Below are 16,298 nucleotides of genomic sequence, written 5' to 3'. Positions count from 1 at the left end.
CCTTTCCTTTATTAGACAAGCTATAGAATATAAGAGCAGGGAGGTTATGCTGGAACTGTATAAATCAATAGTCAGGCCACAACCTGAGTACTGTGTGCAGTTCTGGTCACCTCATAACAGAAAGGATGTAATTGCACTAGAGAGGGTACAGAAGAGATTTACAAGGATGTTGCTGGGACTGGAAAAATGCAGCTATGAGGAAAGATTGGATTGGCTGGGGTTGTTCTCCTTGGAACAGAGGAGGCTGAGGGGAGATTTGATTGAGATGAACAAAATTGTGAGCGGTCTGGATACAGTGGAGTTGAAGGGCCTATTTACCCTAGCAGAGAGCTCAGTGACTACGGGGTATAGATTTAAAGTGATTGATAGAAAGATTAGAGGGGAGAGGAGGAAAAGCTTTTTCACCCAGAGGGTGGTGGGGGTCTGGAACTCACTGCCTGAAAGGATAGTTGAGGCAGGGACCCTCAACTCATTCAAAAGGAATCTGAATATGCACCTCAAGTGCCATATCTGCAAGGCTATGGACCAAATGCTGGAAAGTGAGACTAGGCTGAGTGGATCATTTTTGGCCGGCACAGACACGATGGGCCAAGTGGCCTCTTTCTGTGCCGTAAACTTTCTATGATTCAATGATTTGGGCAGGTTAGCACTGATTTTCCTCGACCGGTGCTGAACAGGGGCAATTTGGGCAGAGCGCACCAGTACACTCCACTGGGACCAGGGCCTCAGTCAAACATCCGCTCAGGCCTAATTGAAACAATGCAGGGCCATGTTAGGGACACGTGGGAGTGCACCATTGGGTTCTGGTCCACAGCACAGAAATGTTCAGGTGCTTCTAGCCTTAAAGGTATGTGGGACATTAAAGGGGCTATTGTAGGATGAACCACAACTATTTAATTTCTTACAAATCATAACAACCTGTATAGGTAATGATTTCAGAATACTGCGATGAAAGATGACTAAGCATAGATATTTCACTCAAATAGGGCCACATTTCCTGACCCTGATACTTCACCACTAAGTATTCTGCTGATGCAAGCTCTGTGGTTTTTCAACGTGTCCGTCTGAAGTCCTGTAGGAGTAGATGGTGCAGGTCAAACGCCACTGTGTTAATGATGGAAGAATGGAGATTCCCAAATGTCCAGCTTTTTAAAATTCTTTCATGGGATGTGGGCATCGCTGGCAAGACCAACATTTTTTGTCCATCCCTAATTGCCCTTGAGAAGGTGGTGGTGAACCGCCTCCTTGAACACTGCAGTTCATCTGGTGCGGGTACACCACAATGCTAATAGGAAGAGTGTTCCAGAAACTGGACCCAGCGCCAGAGAAGGAACGGTGATATAGTTCCAAGCCAGGATGGTGTGTGGCTTGAGGGTAACTTGCAGGTGGTGGTGTTCCTATGCATCTGTTGCCCTTGTCCTTCTAGGCGGAACAGGTCGCGGCTTTGGGAGTTGCTGTCGAAGAAGCCTTGATGAGTTGCTGCAGTGCATGTTGTAGACGGTACACACTGTTGCCACTGTGCGTCGGTGGGGGAGGGAGTAAATGTTTAATTTTGTAGATGGGGTGCAGATCAAGCGGACTGTTCTGTCCTGGATGATGTTGAGTTTTCTGAGTGTTGTTGGAGCCACACTCAACCAGGCAAGTGGAGAGTATTCCATCACACTCCTGACTTGTGCCCTGTAGATGGTGGACAGGCTTTGGGGAGTCAGGAGGTAAGTTACTGGCCGCAGAATTCCCAGCCTTTGACCTGCTCTTGTAGCCACAGTATTTATGCGGTTGCTCCAGTTCAGTTTCTGGTCAATGGTAACCCCCAAGATGTTGATCGTGGGGGATTCAGTGATGATAATGCCATTGAATGTCAAGGGGAGATGGTTAGATTCACTCTTGTTGGAGATGGTCATTGCCTGGCACTTGTGTGGTATGAATGTTACTTGCCATTTATCAACCCAAGCCTGAATATTGTCCATGTCTCGCTGCATATGGAAACGGACTGCCTCAGTATCTGAGGAGTTGCGAATGGTACTGAACATCATACAATCATCAGTGAACATCCCCACCTCTGAAGCTACGATGGATGGAAGCTCATTGATGAAGCAGCTGAAGATGGTTGGGCTTAGGAACACTACCCTGACGAACTCATGCAGTGATGTCCTGGGGCTGATTGGCCTCCAACAACCACAACCATCTTCCATTGACTTCAGTTTGGCTAGGGCTCCTTGATGCCACACTTGCTCAAATGCTGCCTTGCTGTCAAGGGCAGTCACTCTCATCTCACCACTGGAGATCAGCTCTTTGTCCATGTTTGGACCAAGGCCATAATGAGGTCAGGACCCAAGTGGCCATGGTGGAACCCAAACTGAGCCCCAGTGAGCAGGCTGTTACTGCTTAATTTGCTCTTGATAGCACGGCCGATGATCCCTCCCATCACTTTGCTGATGATCAAGAGTAGACTGATAGGGCAGTAATTGGCTGGGTTGGATTTGTCCTGCTTTTTGTGGATAGTACATACCTGCACAATTTTCCACATTGTCAGGTGGATGCCAGTGTTGTAGCTGTACTGGAACAGCTTGGCTAGGGGCGTGGCTAGTTCTGCAGCATGTCTTCAGTACTACAGCGGGATGCTGTCGGGACTTGTAGCCTTAGCAATATCCAGTGCCTTCAGCCATTTCTTGATATCCCATGGAGTGAATCAAATTGGCTGAAGACTAGAATCTGTGATGCTGGGAACCTCAGGAGGAGGCCAAGATGGATCATCCACTCGGCATTTCTGGCTGAAGATGGTCGCAAATGCTTCAGTCTTGGCTTTTACACTGATGTGCTGGGTTCGTCCATCATTAAGGATGGGGATATTTGTGGAACCTCCTCCTCCAGTTAGTTGTTTAATTGTCCACCACCATTCATGACTGGATGTAGCAGGGCTGCAGAGGTTTGATCTGATTCATTGGTTGTGGAATTGTTTAGCTCTGTCTATTGCATGCTTCTTCTGCTGTTTGGCATGCAAGTAGTCCTGTGTTGTAGCTTCACTGGTTGACTCCTCATTTTTTGGTATGCCTGGTGCTGCTCCTGGCATGCCCTCCTGCCCTCTTCATTAAACCAGGGTTGATCCTTCAGTTTGATGGTAATGGTAGAGTGGGGGATATGCTGGGCCATGAGGTTACAGACTGTGGTTGAGTACATTTCAGTTGCTGCTGATGGACCACAGCGTCTCATCGATGCCCAGTTTTGAGCTGCCCACAGGTCTGTTCTGAATCTATCCCATTTACCACGGTGACACACAACATGATGGAGGGCATTCTCAGTATGAAGACGGGACTTTGTTTTCCTGTTGGACAGGCACAATGCATTTTGGATATGCTGACTCTGCTTAGTGTCACAGCAGAGGGGGTTCAGGAGAATTGTCTCTAATGTGTTTTTAAGATACTAATTTGTGGACAAAAGCCCTTTTCCCAGTTAACAGAAGCGGCTGTGCAATTCCTGCTTCTGGGACATTCCAACACTGAAGTAAAAATAGTTGCTGAGAAAACAGTAGCACCAAACTTTTTTTGGACAGTCCAGCACTGATCTGTACCCAGTACTGTTGAAGTACATTTGCAACCATTTGACACCCATTTACATCCCTGTATCCTCCACATGCACACTCAGGGGCAGACAAAACAAAAAGCCTAAGAATACGTTCAGCAGCAGTGTTATTAAGGCACAGGGTGCTATTTTGCTTCTGCACTGCATTCATTTTTCAGGTGCTATTTGTCAGAAGAGCAGAGGAAAATCTACCCTGATAAATGCTAAGTCTAGTAATATCATTAGATCGCTTTCAATCTCAACCTCAGCTCTTTTGACACCATTCCAGGGCTACTTAAGATGGCAATTTTTCTTCCTATGTTCTTTATTTCTGTTTATATTTAATTTAATTTGCCTTTCTTATGCCCACTTAAGTATTTAAGTGGTTTACTGGCCTCCTCCTCAGATTCAACTGTCCTTTTCTCCATTGTCCAAAGTAAATTTCTATATGGAACCTGATAAAAGACTTGCACAAGCAGAGCCCAGATGCTTCTGAAATTTGCATTGCAAGAATAATTTTTAGTGCTAATTGGCAGAACAACCTGAATAGCACTGAAATATTGGGAAGTATCCTACATGTAAGAACAGAATGTATAACAACAAGAAGATTGCTACAGGAAGGACATGTGTGTCCTTGGATTATGGTGGAATGACCGTGTGGAGATGATAGCTGAAGTATTGGGACTAGATATAGGAAGACTGGAAGGGAAGACTAGCATTGGGCAGCCAACTACCTAAGCAGGCAAAGGGGAATGTACAATATTGTGGGATTTATGGCAAGTGTGCTTATGATGAGGGATTTGGCCTTGCAAAGTTTCACTGCAGTGTTAGACCCTGTTTAATATTTTTGACAGACATTGAATCTACATGTTAAGAATCTCAAAGTTTTGGCCTATTTGAAGGCCTATTTGTTTGGCCTATAAGTGTAACATATATTACATTATGGGCTGATTCCACAAGCTCATATCAGAGAGGGTCTCCATTACATTTCCTAGATTGGTTATTCAAAATGTGCAGTCACTGTTACTGGGAGGTTGGGTAGCTGGGTAGTTTTTTGATAACATGCAGTTTGTGAATTGATGATCTAGAAGTGAGGTGGTGCAGTGGTTAGCACTGCAGCCTCACAGCTCCAGCAACCCAGGTTCAGTTCTGGGTATTGCCTGTGCAGAGTTTGCAAGTTCTCCCTGTGACTGTGTGGGTTTCCACTGGGTGCTCTGGTTTCCTCCTACAGCCAAAGACTTGCAGGTTGATAGGTAAATTGGCCATTGTAAATTGCCCCTAGTGTAGGTAGGTGGTAGGAGAATTGTGGGGATGTTGGAGGGAATATGGTATTAATGTAGGTTTAGTATAAATGGGTGGTTGATGGTCAGCACAGACTCAGTGGGCCAAAGGGCCTGTTTCAGTGCTGTATCTCTCTAAGGCAAGTGGACATGAGCATAGTGATCATTTCCATGCTGACCATAATTTTTGTCTTTAAATCACATGCTCTGTAATTTCCTCCATCAACCCCTCCACCTTTCCTCCTTTAAGACTCTCCTTTAAACTCACTTTTGAAGAAACTTTTAGTCTTCTTTCCTAATTCCTCCATCTTTGGCTTGGCAACCATATTTCTTTTGATTACAACTCTAGGGAGTACCTTGGGATGTTTTTCTATATTAAAGGCACTAGATTCATTATCACTTATCATTATCATCCCAGCAGTGATTTCATTGTGAGAATATAATTCTTAATTTGATTAGCTACTGCAAGATAATATCATTTCCATTGGCTTCTAGTGTAACTATGCAGGATTCCTCATTCATTGGGCATGTTAAAGCAAGAGTTGGACCACTCGAGAATTAAGGGAGAAAACTATGTGCAGAATGAAGGTATGGCAGAGATATACTGAATATGTGACAATAAGTTCCGAAGAAGGGTCACTGACCCGAAACGTTAACTCTGCTTCTCTTTCCACAGATGCTGCCAGACCTGCTGAGTGGTTCCAGCATTTCTTGTTTTTATTTCAGATTTCCAGCATCCGCAGTATTTTGCTTTTATTGAATATGTATTTTGCTTCAGTTTTAGAAATGCTGGTGAAAAATGCAGTAGAATTGTTAGAGATAATTGTTGAAAAGAAATTGGTCCTAAACAAAATTATCAGAACACAGGAAGTCACCAGTCCTGCTGGCATGCGTCATAGGAGACGAGATAGTAGAAGATTTAAACATAATTTTTGATCCTCTTTCAATATTTAAATTGTACTGGGAGATGGGAGGGCAATGTACATAATGCCTCTTATTAAAGGTGGAAGTCTAACATCATTTGTGGACAATAAAAACAGGAAATATGGGAATACTCAGCAGGTGAGGCAGCATCTGTGGAGAGAGAAACAGCTACTGTTTCAATTTGATGAAATTTCTTACAAAATTGAAATTCTTGAGCATGGGTTGGCAGAACAACTGAAACATTGCTAGAAATTTAAATTGGGTGCAGGAGGCGAGCAAACTGGATAACCCAGTGGTTTAGCATACTTCACTTTCAGTTTTGGTAGCCTGGGTTCAAATTCAGCCTAGGAAATTAGGATAAGACTGCTCTGTCAGCTGTAATATTTTTGAACAAAACTAGTTTCGGATATTCTCAAACCAGTTCCTGGTGAGCATAGGACCACAGTATAAAACTGCCCATAATTTGTTCACATAGTTGACAGTCTCAAATATATAAGCTATAAGATTGGTTGGTTGTCAAACAGCAGGAAAATACACATTGATGTAGCAGGGACTACTCTCCTGAGGTTAAGTTCATGGTGCAATTGTAGGACTGACTTCAGGAAAACATGGACAGCATTTGCACAGTTGACATGAACTAAACTCCCTGCAGAATATTTAGGGCTAGTAAGTAATAGTGTAAGTACCTTTGTAACGACAGGATCATTGTTAATTACTGCCAATTGACCTCTTTGGCATTGCAGAGTATAGAAACATAGAAACACAGAAAAATAGGAGCAGGAGTAGGCCATTTGGCCCTTCGAGCCTGCTCCACCATTCAATACAATCATGGCTGATCATTCAAACTCAGTGCCCTGTCCCCGCATTCTCCCCGTATCCCTTGATCCCATTAGCCCTAAGAACTATATCTAACTCTTTCTTGAATATATTTAATGATTTGGCCTCAACTACTTTCCGTGGTAGAGAATTCCACAGGTTCACCACTCACTGGGTGAATAAATTTCTCCTCATCTCAGTCCTAAATGGCTTACCCCTTATCCCTGGACTGTGACCCCTGGTCCTGGACTCCCCCACCATCAGGAACATCCTTCCTGCATCTCGTCTGTCCAGTCCTGTTAGAATTTTGTAGGTTTCTGTGAGATCCCCTCTCATTCTTCTAAACTCTAGCAAATACAAGCCTAATCGACCCAATCTCTCTTCATACGTCAGTCCTGCCATCCCAGGAATCAGTCTGGTGAACCTTCGCTGCACTCCCTCCATAGCAAGAACATCCTTCCTCAGATAAGGAGACCAAAACTGCACACAATACTCCAGATGTGGTGTCACCAAGGCCTCGTATAATTGCAGCAAGACAACCTTGCTCCTCTCCTCGAATCCTCTTGCTATGAAGGCCAACATACCATGTGCCTTCTTAATTGCCTGCTGCACCTGCATGCTTACTTTCAGCGACCGGTGCACAAGGGCGCACAGGTCTCGCTGCACCTCCCCCTTTCCCAATCTATCTCCGTTCAGATAATAATCTGCCTTTCTGTTTTTGCCACCAAAGTGGATAACCTCACACTTATCCACATTACACTGCATCTGCCGTGTATTTGCCCACTCACTTAACCTGTCCAAATCACACTGCACCTTCTCTGCATCCTCCTCACAGCTCACACTCCCACCCAGCTTTGTTTCATCTGGACATATTACATTTAGCAATTCCCTCATCTATATCATTAATATATATTGTGAATATTTCATTCCTTCTCATTTTGAATTTTTCAGTGAGATATTGAAAATGTCAGATTTTAAATTCTTACTTTTTAAATTTTCCTTTCTGTCTCTTCTTTTCTCTCTTAATCCAATCTTTCCCTCTATTTCTCGTTCTATACCTGATTTGACATTGAATTCACCCCCTTTAATTTACCCTCCTTCTCAGTCCTTCCGCTGTTAATTTTACAAACATTCAATCTCATTGGTTGTCCTGTTCACTCAGGTCTCAAATGCCCTGTATCCCTCGTTATGCTGCTCACACTTTCAGTGACTATGTGGGCAAAATATCTCAGCTGTAGGATGCAGGGACAAGTCTAACTAATGTCAGACACTGTTGGATATCCTACTACAGCAAAATCTGGCCCAATATGTCTTTATTTTTTGCAAATGTTGACATCTCTAGCAAGATTGTTTTCATAGAGTGAAATCTTTCTGACTCAGATTGGACTAGATCTGTTAAAAAGATTTCCTCCATTTGCTATTTTTTAATGAAGTTGTTAGCATGGACCTGGAATTTCCTTGGAGCTGCTCCTGCTCCATCACCAGAACTACGTTGGAAGTCCGATATAAACATAGTTGCCTTGGTGCAATTGTGAGGAAATTCTGAGCCATGCTCCTTATACATGTATTTATGATCTTGCTACAAATTATAGGGGAAATGTTCTTCTCTGTTATAGGGATTAGACACATTTTAGAAAAATTGGAAACAACATTTTCTGGGACAAAAGATTTGTGTGGAGTCATTTTAAAGAGTAAAGGGTAGGATTGCAGAGGTTTGATCAAATTGCAAGTTCCTATTGAACTAAATTATGGAGCAGAAAAGGTAAATATATGATTTATTAATTTAAAAGAAACAATTTTTAAATTCTAGCTATTCTAGTATATCCCAAACCCAGTTGTTCCTCATTCTTCTAGAGCATTTGGCTTTTCACTATGCATTGTGCCTGTGCTAATGCTTTTCACTATGCCTGTGAATGGGGTCAGGCTACAGATGGCCTGGAACCTGTAACTGTAATCTGTCAGTCCAGTCACATCCGAGAATGTCACTTGCCAGGGTTTTGGAAATTACGTTCTGAAATTAACTTGAAGAAAGGAGTGTTTTACTTGTATATAAGAATTATAAATAACCCATGATTGATTTCGAGATTCACCAAGGGCTCACAGGACATTGCAAACCACGAAAGCAATAGGCAAGCTGTTTATAATCATCACCTGATCCTCAAAATAAGTTTACTGCCCAGACATTTGGCCCATGTATACATTTTTTATTATATTTTAGCAAATTTCCTGTGGTACTGCTCACAATAAGGCAGAGGCTATGCTATTTTAAAGGACAGGAACGTTACACCATGCAAAACACAGATATTATTTTTCTGCTAAAGCATAGCCATGTGTCTCTTTAAGATTTCAAAGACTAATTTCTGAAAGCACTAAATGAGTTCATACCAACGTTTATTGGGAGGCTTCAGACATCCTGGCTTCAGTATTTTGTGTTTCTGGAAATATCGGTTGGAAACCTGAATGGAATTTTAAAATACAGAGATTAAAGGTGACTTGAGCTCACAGCTAAAGATGGCCACCTCAGTTTGCATTACTGTACCTTCCACATTCCCATCCATTGCGATGGAGACACCATGTCTGCAAAGACCCATCAAGGACGATGATCTGGGGAACATTAGTGAACCACATATCATGTCCCCATTGGCAAGGCATCAAGGCAATCACCTGCGATATTCAACTGGTGGAGATGAACCACTAAACCTAATCGCTTGGACAATGGTATCCTAGCCAAGAGGGTGTTCCCATACATGAACTTATCAAGCTATAATGATGCCTTACACCCAATCACTTGAACAATGGGACCCCAGCTGTGAAAAGTGGATTCCCAAACGTAAACTGATTAAGTTACAAGGGGGAATACACTAGTAATGACAATGATTGAATCACTGGGTGAATGTCATGTGACAGGCCCACCCTTCGTGTGTTTAGGCTTCTGCTTTCTCTGCAGTAAAAGGGGACACGCAGCTGTAACACAGTTAAGAGAAGATCCGAGTGGGGTCCCTCCTTCCTTTCTCTCTCTCCAGTCCACCTTGCAAACTTCAAACTCTGTTTGCTGACCGCAACCACCCAGGATGCCCCTGCTGCAGACAGAGACTCCTTAAAGGAAATCAATCTCGTGCAACTGTCTCCAGGAGAACAGCCAAATCAGCCCTCTACATATTTAAATTGGAAGCATCGGGACCACTGAGGGAAAGTTGTACGACCACTGAGTTCAGCCTGAAGGCAGTTGAGTCACCAACCTCCACTGACTGTATACACCTTTTATTTCTCTGGACTCTGATTTGACCAATCTATCCTCCGCCTCACTCTGTAAACTATTTGTATGCATGTGTGAACTTCGAGAGTGTGTGTGTGTGTGTGTGTGTGTGTGTGTGTGTGTGTGTGTGTGTGTGTGTGTGTGTGTGTGTGTGTGTGTGTGTGTGTGTGTGTGTGTGTGTGTGTGTGAGAAAAAGTTGGAGCGTATTTTATTATTTTACTTATTTCGGTTTCAGTATAATAAGGCTCACCACTTTCTTTGTTAAACTCAAGAAAACTTGTCCAATTGGTTCTTTTATAATTACAGTGTGTAAACAGTTAAACACTCACTGAATTGGCAAGTGTATTCTTTTCAAAAATAAAGTAAACCTGTTGCGGTAAACAAGGAGAGGGAAAAGAGGGAAACCATTCGACCCCTCCTCACCTGATTGTAACACATGTATCATTTGTTATTTCTTTTGTCAATTAACCCCATCTATTAATTATTTGCATATTCCATGTTGAAGAGCTACTAATTATGACACCAAGGTTAATAAACAGTTGTTAGTTCATGACCTTGTTGTCTGCCTTTTTTGATAACTGGCAAGAAAGGTTAATTTATTCAACTTACATGTCAATTCCATTTCTGAAGGAACAAGACTTGCATGAGAGGAATCTGGTACACTAAATCATACATGATGTCAGAACACTAAGACTGATACCTGACAAGAATATTCATCAAGGACACCTGAATACCCGTCCCCTGCCTTACTTCAATATTAATGTTGGACCTGCACCTATTTTCATAGTTAGGCTTCATTAGCATTGAATAGGCAAGCTATCAGTGCTAATCGTAGATCTGCAGTTTCTGCAGTATCACCCAAGCACCTGATTGGTGGATTTCCAGCAAGTCAACTGTGTGCGACATTTGATTACCTTAGTGCCTGATGGATTTCCAGAGCTTATGAGGCTCTTTAATGCTTGGCTCACTCCAAGGGAATGTGGTACAACCATTGGCCAAGAAATGTGTTTAAAATGTCAGAGCCATAAAAAATAGTGGCAGCTGAAGTTGGGTAAATATTACTTGCAGACCACCTGCTGTATAAGTAACGTATATACTAGATATGGGAACATATTATAATAAATAATTATGAAAGAAGTATCCATCAACAAATAGTTTATCAACAAAAAGAAGGTCCATTTTATATCCTTGAACAGGTATTTGTGTCATCACATCGGTTGGAATTTTCCGTGAATCAGCGAGGAGGGGAAGGTGGGACTGGAAGTGAGTGGTGCTGACGCTCCCACTCCAATCCCCTTTACTGGCGGAATCTCACAGCGGCTAGCCAATTAACAGCCGGCAGGCGGGGTGGTCGACCATTCACCAGTTGGAGGCGAGGGATTGAGGCGACAGCCGCAATGTCAGCTGACATAATCGAATGTGCCGGTGCCACCTTTAAATGGCCGACAGCACCGGAACGTTATTTCAGGCCTTCTTGTCCACCAGCTTCTGACCTACTCCACAGCTGCTTCAGATTTGCCTATCCACCTGATTCTGCTCTGCTTCAGATCTTCCCCTGCAAGACCTCCAGCCAGCAGTGCAGCCCTGCCATTGGGAAAAGGGCAAGAGGTCACCGAGGCAGGCATAATGAAGGTCTGAGGAAAGAGGCAGTCTATGGCATGGCAGAAGGAAGTGCCCAGGTGGCCCCATGGTTCAGTAATGACTGCCTCCCCATTCTCCTCCAGGATACTCAGACAAGGCGGGAAGTCCTCTTCCCCAGGGACAGAAGGAGGAGACCTCCACACCTAACCAAGCAAGTCTGGACAGAGATGGCGGAGGAGGTCAGCAACCATGGGGTCGTCTGGAGAGTCGGGCTGCAATACTGTAAGTACGTCAATGACTTTCTCGGCTCCGCAAGGGAGAGTGACACACCTCAGTTCGCTTAGATGTCAGCAACTGAATTAAGTGTGAAGGTGCAGCTGCTGGGGAGGGAGAGCCCACCATATTGGTGGTAGTGGGGTGAGGCTGCAGTATCTCCTATAAAAGGAATGGATGCAGCTCTGGCAAGGAGTGTGAACCTGACAACCCTCACAAGATGGCTCCAGAGTGGCCCAATGCCCCATGCATGCAAATGCCCCCAAAGTCAGCAGCTAGGGCACCAGCCATGTAGCCATTGTGCCTGTTCTTGTAGGGTGACTAACATTCCTCTTCCTGCAGGAGAAGAGGGCCCACGACGCCAAGGAAAGGGTCCAGTCTGGTGGCGGGGACCCACTTTCAGCCATTCTGATACCTGTGAAACAGAAAGCTCTTGAGCTGGCAGGACAGCGTGGCAGCCACTCCATCACAGACAGTGAGGCAAGAGTGCAGTCGCAAGAGGGTGAGAGCCTCATGATTTGGCACGAAGGAGCCCAAGGCAAGCACATGGGATGGCATTCCTGTGTTCTCCACTAAACATAAATTGATCTGGAGGGTTGTGTTTCGAAAGGCAAAATCCTCTGATCTTTCTGTTCTCTCACACAGGTCATCCGCTAGAACAGAGAGCTGCCAGGGGACAGTCGTCCACCTCTGAGGAGGTGGAGGGGACCTCAGAGGGCACAGTGTCACAACATTCCCCCGCACCCTCCACCAGCTACTTCAGTGGGTATGTGTTCGTAAGTAGATTCAGGGTGTCATGCTAGACCCCCCACCAGCCAAGAATGAGGCATATTAATTTCACCATGCGGACATTAAATTTCAAATTGTTGCTGGGAAGAAGAGAAGGCCTGTTACAAAGGCTGCCAGACACTTGGCTGGAAGACATTTACATACCAATAGGGACAAGAGAGATTACTTCCCCTATTCAATTTAACCCACAATGGACCTTGAGCACCAGACATTGAAGGTGAGGGAGCTTAAATTTCCGAATGACTGCTGGGATAGCCGAATCTACAAACAGACGTGGTTAGACCAGCTGGTCACGTGACTAGCCTGCTTGGCAACCGGGTTTTTCTGAATTGTACAAACAGTTTGAACAGAGAGTATCTGTTTGTTCCTGGACTGAAAAGATCTCTCCTGGCTCCCTCGCCACAGCCTCTCCTGTCTGCTCCCATCTTTTTCTCACGGAACTCCAAAGACACATCAACCCTAAGAGAGAAATGTCTCCTACAACGAACAACGTTTAAGAAGAATACTGGGCCCCAGTGAAAAGCAAGATCTACCTACAATCAAGGACTCTACAGTGAGCTCGAAGATCCGTAGCAAAAACCCTGTTCAGAGATTGCCTCAAATTTTTCCACTTTATTTCTTCTGTCTCTATCTGCATGTGTTTATTGTGTATGCATGCTAGTGTGGGCGCATTGTGTATCATGTAGGCGTTAACCGAATTAGAGTTTAAGTTTAATAAATTTCAATCTTTCTTCTTTAAACCTATGAAAACCTGTTTGTGCTGGTTCCTTTGCCTTATAATTGGAAAGCAGTGAACAAGGATTCACCAAGTGGAAGCTAAAAACGGTGTGTAAAAAATTAAAATCCTGTTATGGTAAGACCAGGTGAAGGCTGAGAGGGACCCCTAGACACCTTTCTCACCTGGTCGTAACACGGGGTTACAACCTGGTGAGAGTACCACACACACGCCTGATCAGCTGTCAGATGCTGTGACAGCCCAAAGCCACTGACACTAGGATGAATGTGGGAGGCCAGGCCATCCTGAGCCCCAGGCTGATGACGTGCCTTTGGAGTCATCAGTAAGACTGTAGATGCTGGAAGTTCAGCATGAGGTGCGTGATGATCTGGTGGGGATTCCACAGGGTATGTGCACCCTGGCTCGGACAGTGGAAGAGTCCATCCAGACCATAAGTGCTGCGATTTCCCTCTCGTCTGTGCATGCGGCCTCTTCCATTGAGAAATTGGCAACTCTCCTGGAGAGTCATATCCAGCAGACCAGTCAGTGGATGCGGAGATGGGTGCAGACTTGCATACCACTGCATGATCCATGAGCTCAAGGAAGTAGTGGCAAGGCAAGAGGGGGACGAGGCGCCTGAAGTCTACCCCAGCTTCTTGCCCACCTCAATTTAACAGGGAGGTGCAAGTGTGCTTTGGGGGCTCCTCTCAGGGTACTCCTGGGGTGGACAGTGGCTCCTCAGCCCCTCTGCCAGTGACACCAGTGCCACAAGTTGCCATGACGACAAGGAGGCTCCTGCAGCTGTGCAGGAGCCCTTCAGCATGCTGGGGAATGCCAGGCCTCAGGCAGCCTGAGGACGATCAGGTCATCCCAGGTCATGGAGCAGCAAGGTCAGCAACCTGTCGCCACCACAGCTAGCAGGGAGGATGGAGCACCACATAGGAGCACATGTAAAAGCATTAAGAAAACATAACAGATGCACTTGGGCTTCATGGGTGAGTAGATAGTTAAGGTGTTCCTGCTCGTGTCTGATTATGTTTGTAATAAAGGTGTGATTTGCTTTCTCCACATTTCCATCTCTTGTTGGAGGCCCTCTGGAAGTGCAGGAGTACCCTGGCTCTCCCCAAGGGCTGATTGGGAGGGACCATGGCGTGTGTGGTAGTCTTTTGGACCGTCCAGATGGACCAGGTGGCACTGGGCAAATGAGCCTGGCCTTGCAACCAAAGTGAATGGTAACAGTGGGAGGTTGAAGGTGAACCTTTATTTGGCAGGAAGGATGATGAAGGAAGGGTCATCTGATAGTGCATGTAAGACGCTGCAGCTGGTCATCAGCTTCCTCATCATCCTCCTTGTCGGAGGACGCCCGCCTTGCACATCCGCAGTACAGGCCGGACAAGTTGCACCTAAACAGAGCCAGGACTGAGTTCCTTGCGGGGTGATTTGCTAGTGCCATTGGGGAGGGTTTAAACTAACTTGGCAGGGGTGTGGGAACCAAGAGATAATATCAGAGAGCAATACCAATAGCAGAGAATACTGTGAGAGATAGATAGTACTGGAACAAGGAATAGTAACTTAATAGGTGGGGTCAGAGTAAGGGAGCAAGAAATACAGTCTAAATCAGGGTTACAATGCTTGTATGTGAATGCACAAAGTGTGGTTAACAAGATTGGTGAGGTACAGGCGCAGATTGCCATGTGGAAATATGATGTGTTGGCTATAACAGAGACATGGCTCAAAGAAGGGCAAGACTGGGTATTAAATATTCCTGGATACATAGTATTCAGGAAAGATAGGAAAGGGGAGAAAAGGGGGCGGGGTGGAGGTATTGATTAAGGAGAGCATTGCAGTGCAGGAGGTAAAGGATGTCCCAGAGGGTCAAGGACAGAATCTATTTGGCTAGAGCTAAGGAACAAAAAGGTGCAGTTACATTGCTTGGTGTTGTCTATAGGCCAGCAATTAGTGGGAAGGGTATAGAGGAAAAATTTTGCAAGGAAATTACAGATATGTGCAAAATTTATAGGGTAGTTAAAATGGGGGACTTCAATTATCCAAATGTAGACTGGGTTAGTAGTACTGTAAAGGGCAGTGAGGGGCAAGGGTTCCTAGAGTGTGCTCAGGAAAGTTTTCGACAGCAATATGTTTCCAGTCCAACAAGCAAGGAGGCACTGCTAGACCTGATTCTTGGAAATGAGGTGGGCCAAGTGGATCAAGTGTCAGTAGGAGAGCATTTAGGGGACTGTGATCATAGTATCATAAGGTTTAGGTTGACTATGGAAAAGGACAAAGAACAATCCAGAGTAAGAATAAGTAACTGAGGGAAAGTCAACTTCAATGGGGTAAGAATGGACCTGGGAGGAATAAATTAGTATCAAAGGTTGGCAGGAAAAATGGGAGCTGAACAATGGGCTACCTTCAAAGAAGAGATCGCTCGGGCACAGTCAAGGTCTCTTCCCACGAAGGGGAGAGGTAGGGTAAGCAAATATGGAGCTCCCTAAATGACAAAAGAAATAGAAATTAAGCTAAAGAAGAAAAAGTGTGCTTATGACAGATGCCAGGTAGAAAAAACTATTGAGAACCAGGCTGAATAAGGAAGGTTCAGAGGGGAAGTGAAAAAGCAAATAAGAGTAGAAAAGAGAGAGTATGAAAAGAGACTGGCAACTAACATAAAAGGGAATCCCAAAGTCTTCAATAGACATATAAAGAGTAAAAACAGTAAAAGAAAGAGTGGGGCCGATTAGGGCCAAAAGGGGGATTTACACATAGAGGTAGAGGGCAGAGCTGAGATATTTAATATATACTTTGCATCTGTCTTTACCAAGGAAGAAGATGCAATCCAGGCAATGGTGAAAGAGGAGGTAATTCAGACACTAGAAGGGTCTAAAATTGATAAGGAGGAGGTATTGGATAGGCTGTCTGTACTTAAAGTGGATAAGGCACCAAAATGGATGAGATGCATCCAAGGATACTGAGGGAAGTGAGAACGGAAATTGTGGAGGCACCGGCCATAATTTTTCAGTCTTCATTAGACTCAGGGGTAGTGCCAGAGGATTGGAGAATTACAAACATTACAGCCTTGTTCAAAAAGGATGTAAAGATAAGCCCAGCA

The 16,298-nt window shown here is 44.6% G+C and overlaps 1 protein-coding gene across 1 annotated transcript in view; it reads right to left on the bottom strand.

Annotated features, from left to right (window-relative positions):
* Positions 1 to 16,298, bottom strand: part of LOC137369021 (soluble lamin-associated protein of 75 kDa-like) — a 310,867-nt gene that overhangs the window by 131,685 nt on the left and 162,884 nt on the right. The window lies entirely within an intron of this gene.

Source organism: Heterodontus francisci, chromosome 4 (genome assembly GCF_036365525.1).
Source record: "Heterodontus francisci isolate sHetFra1 chromosome 4, sHetFra1.hap1, whole genome shotgun sequence".
NCBI classification, from domain to species: domain Eukaryota; kingdom Metazoa; phylum Chordata; class Chondrichthyes; order Heterodontiformes; family Heterodontidae; genus Heterodontus; species Heterodontus francisci.
This window is presented reverse-complemented; position numbering and strand designations above follow the sequence as displayed.